The 18,895-nt window shown below is 47.8% G+C and overlaps 1 long non-coding RNA gene across 2 annotated transcripts in view; it reads left to right on the top strand.

Moving 5' to 3' along the window:
* The window catches only part of LOC136847446 (uncharacterized), a 116,981-nt gene that overhangs the window by 12,134 nt on the left and 85,952 nt on the right, over positions 1 to 18,895 (top strand). The window contains exon 2 of one of the 2 annotated variants that reach the window (XR_010855752.1): positions 9,541 to 9,658. The exons of the other annotated variant lie outside the window; for it this stretch is intronic. This is a non-coding gene — a long non-coding RNA (uncharacterized lncRNA). The remainder of the gene's footprint in view (positions 1 to 9,540; positions 9,659 to 18,895) is intronic. 2 annotated transcript variants of the gene reach the window in all.

Here is an 18,895-nt window from a genome sequence, read left to right as displayed (position 1 = left end):
AGACGCTTCAGATCTAGGATGGGGAGCCACGTTAGGCAAGTTGGAAACAGCAGGCCGATGGAAGGGAGAACAACTGGTGGCACATCAATCTGAAGGAATTAAAGGCCATTCATTTAGCCCTTTTAGAATTTTCGAAGGTGGTAAGGAACCAGGCAGTGATTGTCCAATCAGACAATACAACAGCTCTTATTACATAAAAAAAGCAAGGAGGGACCCACTCGTTCTCGCTATACCTGGTAGCGAGAGATCTTCTGTTATGGGCTTAAAACGAATCAAACGACGTTGATGACAAAAGGTTCATTCCAGGGAAGCTCAATGTGAGGGCAGACGAGCTAAGCAGGAGCTTTCAAGTACTCTCAACAGAGTGGATTTTAAATCAAGAAGTTTGCCTCCAACTGTGGAATCTATGGGGTCATCCTCTCATAGATCTGTTTGCCACCAAGAAGACAACTCAACTGCCTCTTTATTGCTCTCCAGTGCCGGACGAGGGGGCAGTCTTCGTGGATGCAATGTTGATGGACTGGTCAGGTCTGGACCTTTACGCCTTTCCTCCGTTCAAGATGTTGAGAGCAGTTCTAACAAAAATGTTGTCCCACAAGGACGTGCGTCTGACACTGGTTGCTCCGTTTTGGCCAGCAAGGGAATGGTTCCTGGACTTGATAAGTCTTCTCGTAGACTTCCCGAGGCTTTTACCACCGAGAGTAGATCTACTCAGACAGCCTCACTTCCGAAGATTTCACGGAGGTCTATCCGCTCTTCAGCTAACTGCGTTCAGACTGTCGAACGTTGCCTCAGAGCTAGAGGTTTTTCGAGGAAGGTCTCTAGAGCCATCGCTAGAGCTCAGCAGACAGTCCTCCACAGCAGTTTATCAAGCTAAGTGGTCAGTCTTCAGAGAGTGGTGTAGGAAGACTGGCACATCATCTTCTAAGACCACTTTAGAAGAGATCGCAGACTTCCTCCTGTATCTGAGTGTGGATAGGAAGCTGTCTTCAAAAACTCGATCAAGGGCTACAGAGCAATGCTTTCAACAGTCTTTAGGCATAAGGGCCTGGATATTTCAAATGATAAGGACCTGTCAGATCTTATCAGATCGTTTGAAACATCCAAGAATTCCAGAGAGAGATTGGTTTCCTGGAATTTAGATGTGGTCTTGAAATGGCTTGTGGGCAGTAAGTTTGAGCCATTATCGTCTTGCTCTTTCAGAGACCTTACGAGGAAGACAATCTTCTTGGTAGCTTTGGCTACAGCAAGGAGAGTCAGTGAGTTGCACGCCCTAGATAAGAGAATTGGGTTTTCTAGGGGTAAGGCAGTCTGTTCTTCATTGTTGAGTTTTTTTGGCAAAGAATGAGACACCGTCTAAGCCTTGGCCGAGATCCTTTTCGATCCCTGGTCTCTCGGATTTGGTGGGACCAGATGAAGAAGAAAGACTTTTATGCCCAGTAAGAGCATTAAAAGTATATTTCGAAAGGACTCAAGCAGTGAGAGGTCCCTCTCCTAATCTTTGGTGTTCTGTGAGGGATCCGAGTAGGCCTCTTTCTAAGAATGCTCTTTCCTTCTTTTTGAGAGACCTGATTGTAGAAGCTCACAACCAGGTAGAAGATGTGCAGCTTCAAATTTCTAAAGTTAAAGCACATGAGGTGAGAGCGGTCTCAACCTCTTTGGCATATAGGAGGAATCTTTCCTTAGATTCAATTATTCAAGCTACATTTTGGAAATGTAGATCAGTGTTCGTAAAGTCTCATTATTTGAGAGATATTGAGACAATATATGATGGATGCAGTACGTTGGGACCGTTTGTGGTGACTGGCACGGTGTTGGGTAAGGGAATAAAGGAAGTCGATCCTTCCTTGTGATGCTTTCTCTGTCCTTCCTTGTGATGCTTTCTCTTGCTTAAGGTTAGCGTTGTTGTTTTCTGGGATGTCTGGGGTACATTTGTGACTAGGAGTACCCAACAGTCTTACATTTTGGGTAATATTTTTAAGGTACAGGTTATTGGTGACACCCCTTGTTCTATGTGTTTTTTTTATGTACTGCGCCCTGGGCAGGGGCATTTATTTGGTTGGTTATCATGCATAGTCCACGGTGAGCCCTCGACTGGCATGTAGCCCTCTAGCACTTAACCCTCAGGTCTATATACCTAGTTGGTGCAAGTTGAGGATAGCAGATTAAGAGGCAGTATCCATCAAATCAGCTACCTCAACAGGTAAGGAACCATCATTGTGTTTTTTTTTTTTTTTATTTATTTTCACAATTGTCTAGACTTTTTCATATTAGCTGCCATGGCCCACCTCCATCAAGATGCCAATCAGCTATATATATAATTACCAGGTAAGTTATATGTACAAAAATGTATTTTTATAATAAAATGAGGTTTTGTACATACTTACCTGGTAATTATATAATCAAAACCACCCTCCTCCCCTCTCATGGGCAGGTATGGCATAAACATATGAAGAGTTTGGGTTATGGTTCCTCTCACTCACCTGTAGAGGGCGGTGGGAAGGGGTATCACGTGACCATTCATTAGCGCTGCCGCGATTTTCAATTTTCTGCCGTGACGTCAGAGACTACAGCTATATATATAATTACCAGGTAAGTATGTACAAAACCTCATTTTATTATAAAAATACATGTTTTTGATATTTATTAATACAAACCCACGATTTGTGATAACCTTGCATAAGCCGTCGTTCCCTGCCTGTGTCTTGGGTTTGACGGCCAAGGGCGTAACTGGAGTAGTGTAACCAAGTGGTAATGCTTCTCTCCAGCAGCTCTTTACGTAAATACTGAAGGCGCCCCTGTACTATCGGAGATATAGTTTGGGACGCAATATCTTCTCTCCCCTACATCCATCGGGACGTAAGAGTTAGTTCCCTTCTTGGGCTTCCGCCCTCCGTGTATAAGGGGCATCACTAATTTCTTCCTACTTATGCTGGGTGTTGCTCGCCGCCTGCACTTAGAGAATCGCGGGCCGATTGGGAGGTTGCGGGCGTTGTCGATAAGTTCCGCTTCCACGGCGCCCTTGATGGCCTCCCCTCCGTCCTTTTTTTTTCTCTTCCCGTAGGTTCTTCCTTCTCCCCTTTAGTAGATCTCTCTCCTTCGCCCTCTTCGCTCGCTCCTCGGGCAAAGACCCGGGGGGGAGCTATCGGGCGATCTCGTCTAGAGTACCTCCTCCCACTGCATAGGGCAGTTCCCCTTGTAGCGGGAGGAGCCTCCCTCTGCTAATCATCTTTGCTTTTCTGTCAGGCTGACAATGAGCATCGCAGACACAGCAGTAGTTGGCTGGATTTTTCAAGATATCTCGCATGAAGCAGTCCCGACATTCATTCAGTATTGCTTTGGGATCGACCACAATACCTGATTAGATGACGTATTTCCACGTCGGGATCGCTCTGAGTCTGTTCCCGCCGATGTAGATCGATCGCTGTCATTGCTGGTTTTTCATGTATGCTGTTGCAATGCCTCCTGCATATCTGTGGTCCATCTGCTCCTGCTGTTCCCTGTGTTATGCTCTTGTCAACTCGATGACAATCTCTGGGCTGCTCTCCTGGTCTCCTGCCGCAGCCGCCCTGATCGCTCCTGTCGCTGCTTGTGACTTTCAAATGACATTCTGTCCGTTGCAGTAGCTCCTGCCTCTCGAACCGCTAAAGTAGCTCCTGCATCGGATGTCCTGATCGTGTCCGCTTCTTCTCCTAGTGATCGTGCCCGGGCCGCTTCCATTGTGTTCCTGCCAGCTGCCCTGGAGATTACAATGTCTGCCATCCTGTAGAAGATGTTGGCGTGAAGGGAAGGAAGTCGCCTTGTGGAAGTGACGTCCCTGGCCGTTGCAATAGCTCCTGCCCTCCGAACCTGTACCGTAGCTTCTGCATCGGCTGTCCTGATCATTCCTGCCGCTTCTGGCGGTCGTGCCCGGGGCCGCTTCCATGCGTTCCTGCCAGCTGCCCCAGGGGTTACGATGTCCGCCATCCTGTAGAAGATGTTGGCGTGAAGATGTAGGAAGTCGTCCTGTTGAGGTGATGTTCCTGGCTGTTGCATTAGCTCCTGCTTTCCGAACCGCTGCCGTAGCTCCTGCATCGGCTGTCCTGATTATGCCTGCTGCTTCTCCTGGTGGTGGTGTCCTGGCTGCGTCCGTTGTGTTCCTGCCGGACTACCCTGGAGATTGCAATGTTTCGTGTCCACCATCCTGTAGAAGATGTCGGAGTGGAGGTGAAGGAAGCCGCCCTGTGGAAGTAGCCGCCGTTTCTTCATCTTATCTTCGATTTCGTCTTCTGCTGCGTCTTACCTTCCTCTCCCGAGGTCCAAGGGGGTCTCGAGAATCGGACAGACCTCCGTCGGCCGAAGGAGAGGAATGCTGCTTCTTCCTCTTGATGCCCTTGGACGTTTAGGGACTGCCTTCCAAGGAGGCAGTGGGTCTCTCATTGGCTCTTCCCGACCTTCGGGTTAGGGAACCGATTCGCATAGCCCTGGGTTTTGTGTTTCGGAAGCCGCGGGTGTGCAGACCTCAGTTTGCGATCCTGTTCCCGAGTCTTAGAGGTTCCTCCTCTAAGATGGGGGCTGCTTCGGGCGCTCGTTCGCGAGCTGCTCTGAGTGCTCAAGATTCTATGGAACATCGAGTATCCCGATTTGGTCTGGAGAGATTTTCCTCGGCCCAGTTCGGGAGCAGTGCGAAAGAAAGGGCCGAGGCACCCAGGTGTCTCGGCTCCTCTTCCTGCCAGCACCGTGAGCGTTCCCTGAGTGTTTGCCAGTGCCTCGGTCGGGTTCCCAGCCTGGTGTCTCGATCCTGTCGGTTCGAACATCAGAAGAAGCAGGGAAGAGATTCACTTTGGGAGTCCTGCGGGACTTCTAAGGGACTGACTCTCTTCCAGGAGACAAGTCTCTCGGTGGCCCGATTCGCATTTTCCTGTAGGGATCTGGCATTTCGGGGCCGTGAGCGCCCAGCCTCGAGCCACGCCCTGGGTGCCAGTCTTGGAAGTCTGCGTCTAGAATGGTTCTGTGCTTGTCTTTCGATCTATTAGGAAACAAAGCAACCGCTCCGATTTCGGAAGTCTCGTGGTGGCTCCGAATTCTGAATCATGAGCATCTCCTTACGAGAGGCACAGGAGCGGGGAGAGTGCTGAACACCCAGGTGTCTGGTTGCGAGACACCCAGGTGTCTGGAGTGCGAACGTCCAGATGTCTGGGTGCGAGAGCGCCAGGTGTTCCCGATACTGCCGCGCCAACTGCTTTGGTTGCTTTCGGGTGGGCTTTATTCTTGTGTCTCGTTTGGGGTTCGAGCATGCAAGATAACGAACACAGAAATTCCCCTTTGAACCTACTTCGAGGGCCTCGGCCTCGGCGAAGGAGTTTAGAAGTTCAGGAAACTAGCAATTGTTCACAGCGAGGCGAGTTCACGATTGTGTTGGCGCAGTGGCTCGGCTCAGCGGTTGCACTTACGAGACCTTTCGGCTCGCTCGGCTTGCCAGACTGGCTCGGCTCGGCTCGCCCTGCCTGCCTCCCAGTCCACTGCATACCAACCAGCTGGATCGCATTCGCGTGATCGGCTCGGCTCGGCCCCACTCGGTTTTTTCTGATTCGGGTTCTCGGCTATGTTGAGTGAACTTTTGCTCTTCGGAAAGCACTTTGCGGCACAAGTGCTCTTCTTTCCGTGTGGCAGTAATCTCCTTTGGTTGATTATCGCTCCGCGATCCGCCTTTCCTGCTTATCTTACTGGCAGGACGGGTAGGGATGCTCTTTTCTCCTCACCTGTTCTCTTCTCCTCTCGGTTGTTCCGAGAGAAGCGCTAAAACGGACAGTGAGAACTCGGCGAAATTTTTTGGAGTTCGACTGCCTGGCGTGCTGGGTATTGGTCCCCGATTCTCTTGTATTATAACCAGGTAGCCGAGGAGGGTTTCCATGTAGGATCTGTCAGCGTCTCCCTCCAAAAAGGAGTTTCGCAGCGTCGGAAGCGGTCTTCCTCTTCAAGTTATGATCGCCCCGATGTTCTTGGGAACTTAGCACGATAAATCGGCGCGAGGATCCCCAGGACAGGACGCTGGCTCCCAATGAATAACCTTCATCACTGCGCAGCCTTGCAGTTTCAAGGGGCGAGGGTGTCCTGGCTTCCGAGCATTCTCGACCTGATGGTCTCTTTTTCGAAGGAGTTAGTTAGAATTGAGACACCAAGCTTCCACCCCTGCCTCGACAGAATATGAATTCTTCTTGCCTCGGAGGTCTTGCCGACTGCAGTTTTTGGGCAATTCTGGTGCTAAGAAGAAGGACTGTCCCAATTCGGATCCTGGTTTCGTGAAGTCGGATTGGCTCGACCCTTGGGAACGAACCTGTACTTGGTTCTGCCTTTCTCGCAGTTGTAGATACCCCGGTAATCAAGGTTCCCACCAGGGCACTGACTTGTCCCGCTGGACAATGGCCAAGAACTTTGGGTCTTAGTCATCTCATCATGCGAGTTCGACAAACCCTGTTTCCCTTAGCTAAAGTTCTGAAGCTGAAGATTGCAACTGCTGAGGCCTGGACGAAATGATACTTATCAGTCTCTGGAACTGGCAGCGACATTGCAGACACAGAATGGATTCCTTCAGAAATATCTATTTCCGCAGGTCTCGACAATTCTTTCCATCGACCTTCCATCCATACCTCTCAGTGCAACCGATTCGGAAATGCCAGCGGCTGAAACTAAATTACCTTGGCCTTGTCATCTTGCAGCTTCCCCATAATTGAAAATGAAATACACTTCCTTTCTCCATTCTTTCTCATAGATGTATGAGAAAAGTTGAAACTATCTTGGTGAAGAACAAAGCCTTGAATATGCATATTCCTCACATCTTGTGTCTCTTACAGATTCACAGATTGAGGAATAGTGGCCTTTACTAGTGATACTTGTCTTGATGTTGTGTGACGAGAGCGATTATTTTCTCTATTTACCTCCTGGAATCAGAGCAGCCTTTTGGCATCCGATATAGGATGGTTTGTGACACTCATTGGTTTATTAGACCACTTAAGCCACAAGTAGTGAGTGTGGAGCAAACAGAGGCAATCGTTTTTTCCTCCTGTTTCATCTCAAACATTTGCAGGTACTCGAGTGTTGTTCCTATGCACACTCGACAGCTCAATTAACCAGATGCACATTCTGTTGGATGTATTGGTAGGCAAGCACAGCACTCCAGGTTTGATGAAGTGGATGAACATGCTGCTCACTCTTTCTTCAGAAGATTCATGCAGGAACTGTTTCGACACAATCCCTACCGTCCTTCTCAACGCCTCCCTGCACACAAGTCGGTAGTTTTCTCGCTCCTTCATAATACCAGACCAGGGGGCCGCTCTGTTTGAGAACATCTTTTGGTGAAAACTACGATATGACATTTTCTTCCGTGTTATCATTGCTAAGTTACAACATTGCTCACCCAGATTTACAGACAAATATGAAGAACTCTGCTATTAACCTGATTGCTGAGGCATCGAGAAGAATTCTGCTTGACCCAACCTCCTGGCAGCTACACAGAAGCGGTTCTTGAGCAGTACATCCCTGTGTGTTCAGGACACAGGAGACTTTCAGCTTTCATGTTGGGCTTTCTCATCGAGTAGCAACGGATATAGCTGGATATCCCTTAGAAGTCCTCTACTTACTGTCCCAGGACTGGATCCGTCTTCGCTAGTGGTATGCATGTTGCAACTTCTACCGGTCCAGAAGTAGCTTATCCATCTGTGGACTTCCTCTGTCTTCTCCTTGAAGTTGCTTCTCTCCTTTCATTTGTGAAAAGCGTAAGCCCTTACGGCCTGATCTTCTACCTGGTAACCTTCGTCTCCTCAGTCGAGAGTTAGCTACGAGACGACTTCTTCAGTTGTACTCTCCCCGAGCTGTTCCTGGGTGTATCGACAATAGTTGGGTTCTAATAGTGTGTGCACCTCACGAGTCGTCGGATAGATATACCCTCTTAGGACCATCTCTCCATCTTACCCCTGCCTTGGCGTAGAAGATGGAAGGAGCAGGGATGGGGATCATGCCTCGACTCCTTCTCGGATGTCGTAGGTGGACTCGAATCCATTGGCATGCGACTGTCGGGTTGAGTCCTTCTTGTTCCCCCCTCCTCCTTGGACTTAGTATCGATGATCCAGATCATTAGTTACTTTGTCCTGGTAGGGCACAATGGTACTTTCGAAAAGTTCGACATTCCTAACTGTGTCTCCTCCCAGGAAGAGCGTGTCTAAGGACACATCTTCCTCTTGACTTAAATGAAGCGATCAAAGGAGTACTTGGCAGCTGAAAGCGATGACGATGCTGGTACCTTTCACCGAGCTCACGAAGTCAATGGCAGTCCCATCCCTCGCATTCGGAAGTTTCGGTCTGGAAGTAAGACATGGTCTCCTAGACCACCTCTTGTCTTCTTCCTTCCGGTCTTGCCCACAGGCCCTTAAGGACCCATACACCTTGGCTCTGTGAAATTTGGCTGCTCCAGCAAGTTATGCGTCTTCCCGGCTCCTTCAAGAGGACGAGTAGCATCGCCTAAGGTGTTTGGTTCTGGAGGTGAAGGATTCCGAGTGACTGGCTCTGTTTCCTCTCTTCCTCCTCCAACTTCTCCTCCTTAGGGATGAGAATAGGACTCGAACCAATAGCTGCTGGAACTGGCACTGATGCGGTAAGACGACACATCGAGCACCCGTTCTATTTTTCTTTTAGAATCATAGGAGCAATTCCGCTCCTTCCTCTAGCAAGGGGAGGAAGGAGAGACTGGCAATAAGGGAACCCTATCTCGGCTTTTCCTTACTGCCTCTGACTCTAGATCCTTCCAGCCTATTTCGTAGGAGTTACGTTTCCTCACTCATGCGAAAAGGTCCAGTATCTGACATTTGATCGGTTCCTACATCCAATCAATATGACAGAGGCACGGTGCACCTCCTCGTTCTTTCAACCAGGAGGAGTGGCAGATGTGTCTCCAGTCAGTTCAGGAGACTCACTCAGTTCATCCCTCCAACCAGTGAGTCTCCTAAAGTAAAAGGACCAAGGGTTTGTATATTGTGTCGAACAAATAACGAATTTTAAAGAGTAAATTGTATTTTCTAACTATACAAACCGAGGTCACCACTATGCCCACCTCATACCACCTCAATCTGAACCTGGACCAAAAAGGCAAACTGGAATGTTTACATCCGGTTTGAGCTGGTATCCGCCTACCTGGAAAGTAGTTACTGCCTAACCACCTTGCTCAAGAGTTTAATGGCCGTTTTCAGCCTACGCCTGAAAGTAATTCCTAATGTAAAGGACCTCGGGTTTGTATAGTTAGGAAAAATACAGTTTACTTTAAAAATTGTTATTTTACGCAGGTTTCACGTGTGCAATATTAAAAAAATGGTTAATGATTTAAAACAAAGCCGTATATAATATTTATCGTTGTACTTTTTAAAGCTTCATCAATAATAATAATTATATAATGGTATAAATTTAGAAAACTTATATAAAAGGTGTATAAGTATGTATCTTTTAAAAACATCATTTTAAATTTAAACATTGCAATTGTTGTCCAAATTTCACAAAGGTTTTGCCTTGCAGGTGATGTCTGCGTCTTGCGTCATTAAAACTCACAGAATCCCACTAGCATGTGCTCCATTGTCAGCCAGGACCACAATGAACACACATTGTGATTCAAGAATGTGTGGCCAATTTTGAGGTGAAAAATATCTTTGTTCCAACACAATATACAAACCCTCGGTCCTTTACATTAGGAATTACTTTCAGGTTTAGGCTGGAAACGCCGTTAAACTCTTGAGCAAGGTGGTTAGGCGTAACTGCCGCCCGGGTGGTATGCCATATGCCCGGATAAACTATTCAGTTTGCTCGGCCGTCATGCGTTGCTGGCGTGTTTCGTTCTCTCCGCCTGACTGTTGTTAAGCTCTTATTATCGGTGGGATCTTTCTGTATTTTGTTTATATATATATGTGTTTGATATTTATTAATGCAAACCCACAATTTGTGATATCTTGCGCCAAGCCGTTTTCCCTGCCTGTGTCTTGGGTTTGACGGCCAAGGGCGTAACTGGAGTAGCATAACCAAGTGGTAATGCTTCTCTTCCAGCAGCCCTTTACGTAAATACTGAAGGCGCCCCTGTACTTTCGGAGATATTGTTTGGGACGTAATATCTTCACTCCCTTACATTCATCGGGACGTAAGAGTTTGTTCCCTTCTTGGGCTTCCGCCCTCCGTGTATAAGGGGCATCACTAATTCCTTCCTACTTATGCTGAGTGTTGCTCACCGCCTGCGCTTGGGTGGGAGGTTGCAGGTGTCATCGATAAGTTCCGCTTCCATGGCGCCCTTGGTGGCCTCCTCTCCGTCCATTTTTTTCTCTTCCCGTAGGTTCTTCCTTCTCCCCTTTAGTAGATCTCTCTCCTTCGCCCTCTTCGAAGTCCAGGGGCGGGGAGCGATCGGGCGACCTCTTGTAGAATACCTCCTCCCGCTGCGTAGGGCAGTTCCCCTTGTAGCGGGAAGATGCTCCTCTACTAATCATCTTTGCTTTTCTTTCAGGTTGACAGTGAGCACGCCAGACACAGCAGTAGTTGGCTGGGATATATTAGAGGATATCTCATGAAGCAGTCGGCGTTCATTCAGTGTTGCTTCAGGATGCGACCACAATGCCTGGTTAGTGTGAGAAAGCGTATTTCCGCGTCGGGATCGTTCTGGCTCTTTCCGCCCGATGTGGATCGATAAGCTGTCATTGCTGGTCTTCATGTATGCTGTTGCAATGCTTCCTGCATATCTGTGGTCCATCTGCTCCTGCTGTTCCTGTGTTATGCTCTTGTCAACTCGACGACAGACTGTGGGCTGCTTTTCCTGGTCTCCTGCCGCAGCCGCCCTGATCGTCCCTGTCGCTGCTGGTGACTTTCAAGTATTTCTGTCGTTGCAGTAGCTCCTGCCTTCTGAACCACTAGCGTGGCTCTTGCATCCGGATGTCCTGATCGATGCCGCTACTTCTCCTGGTGGTGGTGCCGGGAGCCGCTTCCGTTGTGTTCACCAGCTGCCCTGGAGGGTGTACGATGTCCGCCATCCTGTAGCAGATGTTGGGGTGAAGGAAGGGAAGTGCATGTAATGAGTAGCGTTCCTGGCCATTGCAATAGCTCAGCCCTCCGAACCTCTGCCGTAGTTCTTGCATCGGCTGTCCTCCTGGCGGTCGTGCCCAGGGCACTTCCGTGTGTTCCTGCCAGCTGCCCCAGGGTTACGATGTGCCATCCTGTAGATGTCGGCATGTAGATGAAGAAGTCACCCTGCTGGTGTTCTGGCCGTTACAGTAGCTCCTGCCTTTGAACACGCTGCCGTAGCTCCTTCATCGGCTGTCCTGATCATGCCTGTTGCTTCTGCTTCTCCTGGTGGTGGTGTCCTGTGCCGCGTCCGTTGTGTTCCTGCCGGACTGCCTTGGAGGTTACGATGTTTCGTGTCACCATCCTGTAGAAAACGTCAGTGGAGGTGAAGCGCCCTGTGGAGTAGCCGCCGTCTTCTTCATCTTATCACCGATTCGTCTTCTGCTGTGTCTTCCCCCTCCCGAGGTCCAAGGGGTCCCAAGAATCGGACAGACCTCCGTCGGCCGAAGGAGGAATGCTCTTCTTCCTTGATGCCCTTGGACGTGCGGGACTGCCTCCTTCAGAGGAGCAGTGGGTCTCTCGTTGGCTCTTCCCGACCTTCGGGTTAGGAATCCGATTCGCATAGCCTGGGGTTTTGTGTTTCGGAAGCCACGGGCACGCAGACCTTGGTTTGCGATCCTGTTCCCAGTCCTAGAGGTTCCTCCTCTAAGACGGGGGCTGCTTCGGGTGCTCGTTCGCGAGCGCTCTGAAGTGCTCGGGTTCTATGAATATCGAGTATCGATCTGGTTTGAGTGATTTTTCTCGGCGGATTCAGGAGCAGTGCGAGAGAGAAAGGGCTGAGGCACCAAATGTCTCTTGGCTCCTCTTCCTGCCTTTGTAGCGCTCCCAGTGTTTGCCAGTGTTTCGGTCGGGTTCCCAGCCTGGTGTCTCGATCCTGTCCAGTTCGAACATCCAGAAGAAGCAGGGGAAGGGATTCCCTTTGGGGGTCTGCGGGACTTCTAAAGGGTTGACTCTCTTCGAGGAGAACAAGTTGCCTTCCTGAATTGGCTCCCTTCCTGCCCTCGGCGGGAACGATCCACTTCTCCTGTGGGATCTTGCATTTTGGGGGCGCCGAGAGCCACTGACCTCTCGAGGCCACGCCCTCGTTACTGATCTTGGAAGTCGTCTAAGACTAGTTCTGTGTAGCTCTTTTGATCAGTAAGGCTCAGCAGCGCTCGATTTGGAAGTCGTGGGTAGCTCGAATTCTATGAATCACGAGCGCTCTCCTTACAGGCACAGGACGAGAAGAAAGTGCGAAGACACCCAGGTGTCTGGTTGCGGGACACCCAGGTGTCTGGGTGCGAGCCGGATCATCTGGGTGCGGGAGCACCGATGTCCCTCGATGCCCTTCGCCAGCTGCCGGTTGCTCGGACGGACTTCATTCTTGTCTCGAACAAGGGTTCGAGCATGCAAGATAACGAACACGAAATTCCCTTTGAACCTTCTGCGAGGGCTCGGCGCCGAAGGGATTTAGAGTTCAGAAACTAGCAGTTGTTCTGCAGACGAGTCCGGCCTGCCCGGACAGCGATTGTGTTCGCGCGTCGGCTCAAACAGTGGTCGTGCTTACGAACTGGCTCGGCTCCGACTGGCTTGCCGACTGGCTCAGCTGGCTCGGCTCGCCGCCCTCCCAGTCTGCGCGCATACCAGCAACTGGATGGCGTTAGTGTGACCGGCTCGGCTCGGCCCTACTCGGTTTTTTCGATTCGGGTTCTTGGCTATGTTAGTGAACTTTTACTTCCCAGGCGCTTTGCCCACGGCACAAGTGCTCTTCTTCTCCGTGTGGCAGTAATCTCCTTGGTTGATTATCGCTCATGGTCGCCTCTCCTGCTTATCTTCCTGGCAGGACAGGTAGGATACTCTTTCTCCTCTGTTCTCTTCTCTCGGTTGTTCTGATAGGCGCGAGACTGACAGAGAGAGCTCCGACGAAATTTTCTTCGGAGTTCGGCTGCCTGGCGTGCTTTGGGGTCAATCCCCCCAATTCTCTCATATTATAACCAGGTAGCCGAGGAGGGTTTCATAGGATCTGTCAGCGTCTCCCCTCAAGGGGAAGGTACAGGAGTTTCACGCATTGGAAACAGTGAGGTCTTCTCTTCAAGTTCTTGTCGCCCCAGTGTGCGGAGAACTTCGCGTCGACAAATCGCGCGAGGATCCCGGGACAGAACTCAAGCTCCCAATGATCAACCTTCATCACTGCCCAACCCTTGCAGTTCGAGGACCCGAGGGTGTCGAGGACCGCCCAGCGGTCCTGGCTTCAGTGTTCTCGACCTGATGAATTCTTTTCTTGAAGAGTTAGACCAGGTTGAGACACCAGCTTCCACCCCTGCCTCAACGAATATGATTCTTCTTGCCTCGGAGGTCTTGCTGACTGCAGTTTTTGGGGCAAATCTGGTGCTAAGAAGAAGGACTTTGTCCCAATTCGGATCTCCTGTTTCATAAGTCCCGAGTTGGCTCGACCCTTAGGAACAAACCTTTACTTGGATCTGCCTTTCTCTTTCAGAGATTTGCAGATACCCCAGTAATCAAGGTTCCCACCAGGGCATGACCATGCTGGACAATGGCGAAACTTTGGGTCTTAGTCATCTCCAGCTGACCTTGAGTTCAGCCAGCCCCCTCAACTCCTTAGCTAAAGTTCTAGGCTTCAGAAGATTTACGCTGCTGATCACTGGACGAAATGATAATTATCGAGTCTCTGGAGACTGTAGCAACATTGCTGAGACCTGGGAATGGATTCCTTCAGGAGAAACTATCTATTTCCCTTGGTCGGCAATTTTCATGTTCCATCCTGCCATCTCTCCTGTGCTCGATTCGGAAATGCCCAGCCCGGCTAGAGCTAATTGCCTTGGTACCCTGTCATCTTGCAGAAAGCTTCCCATGGTGGAGAATGGAAGTCTGCTTCCTTTCACTCGTTCTTTCCTCTTTGATGTATGAGGAAAGAGTTAGGCTAATGCTTGATTGAAGGAACCTTCAGTATGCGTGCATATTCCCTCACATCTTGTGTCTACTTACGGATTCACAGATTGAGAATAGGCGCACACTGGTAGTGTGTCCTGAATTTGTGTGACCGAGATGATTAGTACCTTCTCATTGCAAATCCTGGGCTCAGGGCAGCCTTTTGGCAGATCCGGGAATTCAGGATGGGTTTGCGGCACTCACTGGTTTCGTTGAGCAACAAAACCACAGTAGTGGCATTTAATGCGACCAGCAAGAGGCAATCGTTTTTTTTTCTCTGTTTCATCCTCGGCATTTGCAGGTACTCAAGTGTTGTTCTGTGCACGCAGCAGCTCAATTAACCAGATGCTTTCTGGGTATGAGGATGTGACTGGTGACAGCTGCCTCAGTTGATGATCGGATGAACATGCTGCTCCTCTTTCTTCCACGAAGATTCATGCAGAGACTGCTTGACTGAAAATCCCTACCGTCCTTCTGTTGCCTCCTGCACAAGTCGGTAGTTTTTCTTGCTCCTTCATACCAGACCAGACCGCTCCGTTGGCTACCTGTCTTTTGGTGAAAACTCGATATGATGTTTTCCTCCGTATTTGTCCGTTTCGCTAGAAGTTCTAAACATTGCTCACCCGAGTTACAGACAAATATGAAGACTCACCTTCGTCCAACCTGATTGCGAGGCATCGAGAGAATTCAGCTTGACCCAACCTCCTGTAGCAGCTACGAAGCAGTTCTTGGTGACTGTCCTGTGTGTTCAGGACTGGGGAGACTTTCCAGCTTTCACTTGCAAGCTGCAGGCTTTCGTAAGCGGCAGCGGATATAGCTGGATTATCATGATCCTCTGCAACACTGTCCCGGGGACTGGATCCGTCTTCGCAGGTAGTGTCATTGTCGCAACTTCCTCGTCTTCTCCGCCGAGGGTTGCTTCTCTCCCTTTCATTTGTGAAGAATGTAGGCCCTTGCAACCTAGTCTTCTATCTGAAGTAACTTTCATCTCCTCAGTCGAGAGTTAGCTACGGACGAGAAGCTTCTTCATTCGTGCTCTCCCAGGGAACTGTTTCCTGGGTGGCATGTGACTCTCGTTTAGGGTTCCTGTCCATGCTCTGCACGCGCCTTACGAGAGTCGTCGGATAGAGATATGCCCTCTTGAGACCATCTCTCATCTTACCCTGGCCTTGGCATGGAAAGTGGAAGAACAGGGATGGGGATCTGCCTCGACTCCTTGGATATCGTAGGTGGACTCGAATCCATTAGCATCGACTGTTGGGTTGAGTCCTTCTTTGATGCCTCTCCTTGGACTTTGTGTGTGATGATCCAGTCATTCGTTACTTTGTCTATTGGGAGCTGTGGTACTTTCGAGCTCAACATTCCTAACCTGGATGTCGTCCAACGTTTTTCGCTAATGCTGTCTCTCCCAGTGAAGAAGTGTCTTGGGACACATCTTCCTCCTAACTTTAATGAAGCGATCAAAGGAGGTACTTGGCAGCTGACAACGGCGATACCAGTACCTTTCACGCGAGGAAGCTCCACGAGTGATCAACTGACCATCCCTCTCGTATTCGAGGAAGTTTCTGTCGGTCTGGAAGCAAACGTGGTCTCTTAGACCACACTCTTGTTTCTTCCTTTGGTCTTGCCCACAGGCACTTGGAACCCCTTTTCCTTGGCTCTGTAGTGTGGCTGCTCAGCAAGTTGTGTTGTCTTACGGCTCCTTCAAGAGGGCGAGTAGCATCTGCGCCTAGGTGTTGGTTCTGGAAGTGAAGGATTCCGAGTGACGCGGCCTCTCCTCCTCCTTCCGTCCTCAACTTCTCCTCCTTAGGGATGATTAGATGCACCAGATTAATTGTGGGTTATCTAAGCGTCACAACTACCAGGGTCACAGCCTTGAATACTAAATGTGATCTTTTCACTTTTTATAGTATGTTATAAAAAATTAAATTAAAAAAATTCTGCTAGACAAGTACATATCAATTTGATTAAATAAATAAACAAAAATAAATAAGTAAATATATAAAATTCTGCTAAAAGAACTATTAATAAATTTGATCCGATAAACAGCATTACTTAAGGAAAAAATATATATACAGGCAGTACCCGGTTTACGACGGGGGTTCCGTTTTTACGCTGCGTCGTAAACCGAAAAATCGTCGAAAATTGTCAAAAATCATAAGAAAACCTTACTTTTAATGCTTTGGGTGCATTGAAAATGATGTAAACTGCATTTTTATTGAGTTTTTCATCAAAAAAACCTCCAAATTATGATTATTCTGCCGTTTTGGAGCCATATTTCTTCCGTCAGATTGGTGTACGACGCATCGTAACCCCGGAACATGTAAGTAAACGAGAATAATTTCTGATGAATATATTTGACGTGCGTAACCTCGGGCGTCGTGGCCGGACCCGTCGTAAACCGGGGACTGCCTGTATATATACTAAGACAGCACAGTTGTCAAATATATTTGAGAAGACCAGCTTCTTTGATAAAAGAGATAACATTATTAATAAATATACTTTCTCCCAACAGTTTTGCCATGTTATAATTTCCACCTGCTTCACTTCTATTTGATAAAAAACGATTCTTAAGTTCCACTAGACTGGGACACTCAACCAGCAAATGCCTAACCCAGTCAGTGGAACCAAGCAATCGTCACAGAAAGAGCTCATTTTCCCCATTCATCACAAAATTAGATGAGTTAGCGTGTATGGCCAATAAGTAATCCTACACACAATACAACCTCCCTTGAATGCGGCATTAGGTCATATTTCCAAGGGTGTGTCTGACTAGTGATTTCTTTCATTTTATTGGGAGTTCACTCTGGCCACTGAAATTGCCCGCAATTGGATGGATTTCCATATAATATATGGAATGCATCACGATGTAGAACAGGGCATTTTCTGGGTCTCAAAGTTTGTGCTGCTAATTTACAGCTAGCTGGTCTGCCCTTTTCATTTCCAGTCAGTGTTGGGCAGTTAATAAATAAATATCTATAATGGTGCAAGCTCCACTGCAAGATCTTAACACAAGGGATAGTCAGTATTTAGCTTTCCAGGGACTCCTAAAGGCAGTTTTAAGAATCACAAAATATTATTAGTAGCTAGACACTGGGAGTGTTGCAATATGTTCCAGTGCTACTAAGATGCCATACAGCTCACAGCTGTAAAGTTTGAAGCACCTCTTCGGTTTAAAAAGATTCACTAAACTCCATAGCCAACACCAACATTGGATTTTGAGACCATCATTAAATATAAATCTTATATCCATATGCTCTGAAGCATGTAAAAATATTACCCTCATTTCCTCATCAGATTTATCCCTCTTTGCTCCATTGAAGTACCTGCAGAATTTCACAGCAGGTAACTTCCAAACAGGAGTAGTGGGATACACAAAAGGAAGTACGGGGATTTTTCCAATATTTGTATCCTCTAAAATCTTTTTAATTCTATAGCTAAAAGGAGTAGGATATTTTGGATGATTTTCATAAAAACCGTTAAAAATATTTCTGTTTGCCACAACAAATGCACCAGAGATTTGGAAGTCTTTGCATTCTAAGCCAGTATCAAATGTGTGATGACTGGTGATAGAGTTCAGGGGCACTTCTCCTGCATCAACTAGCAAACTAGTATTGGTGATGAGCAAAAGCTCCTGTGGCTATCACGAATACTTGAATGATAAACAGAATCTAAAATTTTTAAGTTAGATGAGGCTGAAGGAGTATACTTCTAACCGTGTGACCAACCCGATAAGATTAAGGTTTATGAAGCTTGTTAAGATTTCTACCAGCTCCCCAACTGGTGTGAATGGCACCTTCAAGGTGTGAGCTTATAAACACTCTGCTGTGATATGTTTGATATGGGGCACCCAAGTCATTCTGCTGTCAAAACCTAGGCCTAGAAAGCGCGTTTGTTCTACATATGGTTCATAGCTATACAAATAGGAATCTGGGTCAGGATGTACTCTGATCCGCTTGAGAAGTGGACAGCAGTATGCCCCCTTACAGAGATTTTTAAAGCCCTGTTTCTCCAGCAACATTTTATTTGTAGATTATTTGCTTAACTCTTTCGGCTAAAGTCATCCGGTGGCAGCAAAAAGATATTGACAGGTCATCCACAAATAAACGTCTTTAAGACCTCTTTTTGGAATAACAGATGTAACATGTTTATAGCTGGGGGCAAAAAGTGTTACACTGAGAACACTGCCCTGGGGAACACCTTCTTCTTGGCACCTTTCTCTGATAAAGTACTGCCAACTTTAACTTTAAAATACTACGATGTAAAAATGATCCTGACAAAATAAAAGTGTTTTCCTCATTAGACCACTATCTGTGTCTTGAGAATTCCACATGTCTCCAAGCAGTGTCATCACGCACTATGCAAAAAACACTCATCACGTGGTGTTGTTTGAGGCAAATACTTCACAGACAGAAGTTTCAAGTTGCAGTAAGATATCAGTGTGGAGTGCATTTTCCCGAAAATTACCTGGAAGATGTTAAAATATTGTTGTGCTCTAAATACCACATCAACACTTACATTCATTTTTTCCATTAACTTACACAAACAGCAGTTAACGATAGGTGATGACTTGCTGCATAGGAAGGATCTTTTCCAGGCAGGTGGTAACATTGTTGCCCATTCCATATGCTAGGAAGTATGCTTTCATCACATATTCTGTGTGTGCTGATTTATAAAAAGTTTGTGTTCTTGAAATGTATTTAAACATTTCATAAGGAATCTCATCTGGAGCCAGGGGCAGTGTTCTTGCTCCTGGCTAAAGCAGAGAATCAAATTCCCTTTCCAGAGCATATTAAGATTCACTTTGTTTTGATGAAAAGTCAAGAGACCTGTTGTTCTTCATGAA

The sequence above is a fragment of the Macrobrachium rosenbergii genome, chromosome 16 (assembly GCF_040412425.1).
Source record: "Macrobrachium rosenbergii isolate ZJJX-2024 chromosome 16, ASM4041242v1, whole genome shotgun sequence".
NCBI classification, from domain to species: Eukaryota; Metazoa; Arthropoda; class Malacostraca; order Decapoda; family Palaemonidae; genus Macrobrachium; species Macrobrachium rosenbergii.
This window is presented reverse-complemented; position numbering and strand designations above follow the sequence as displayed.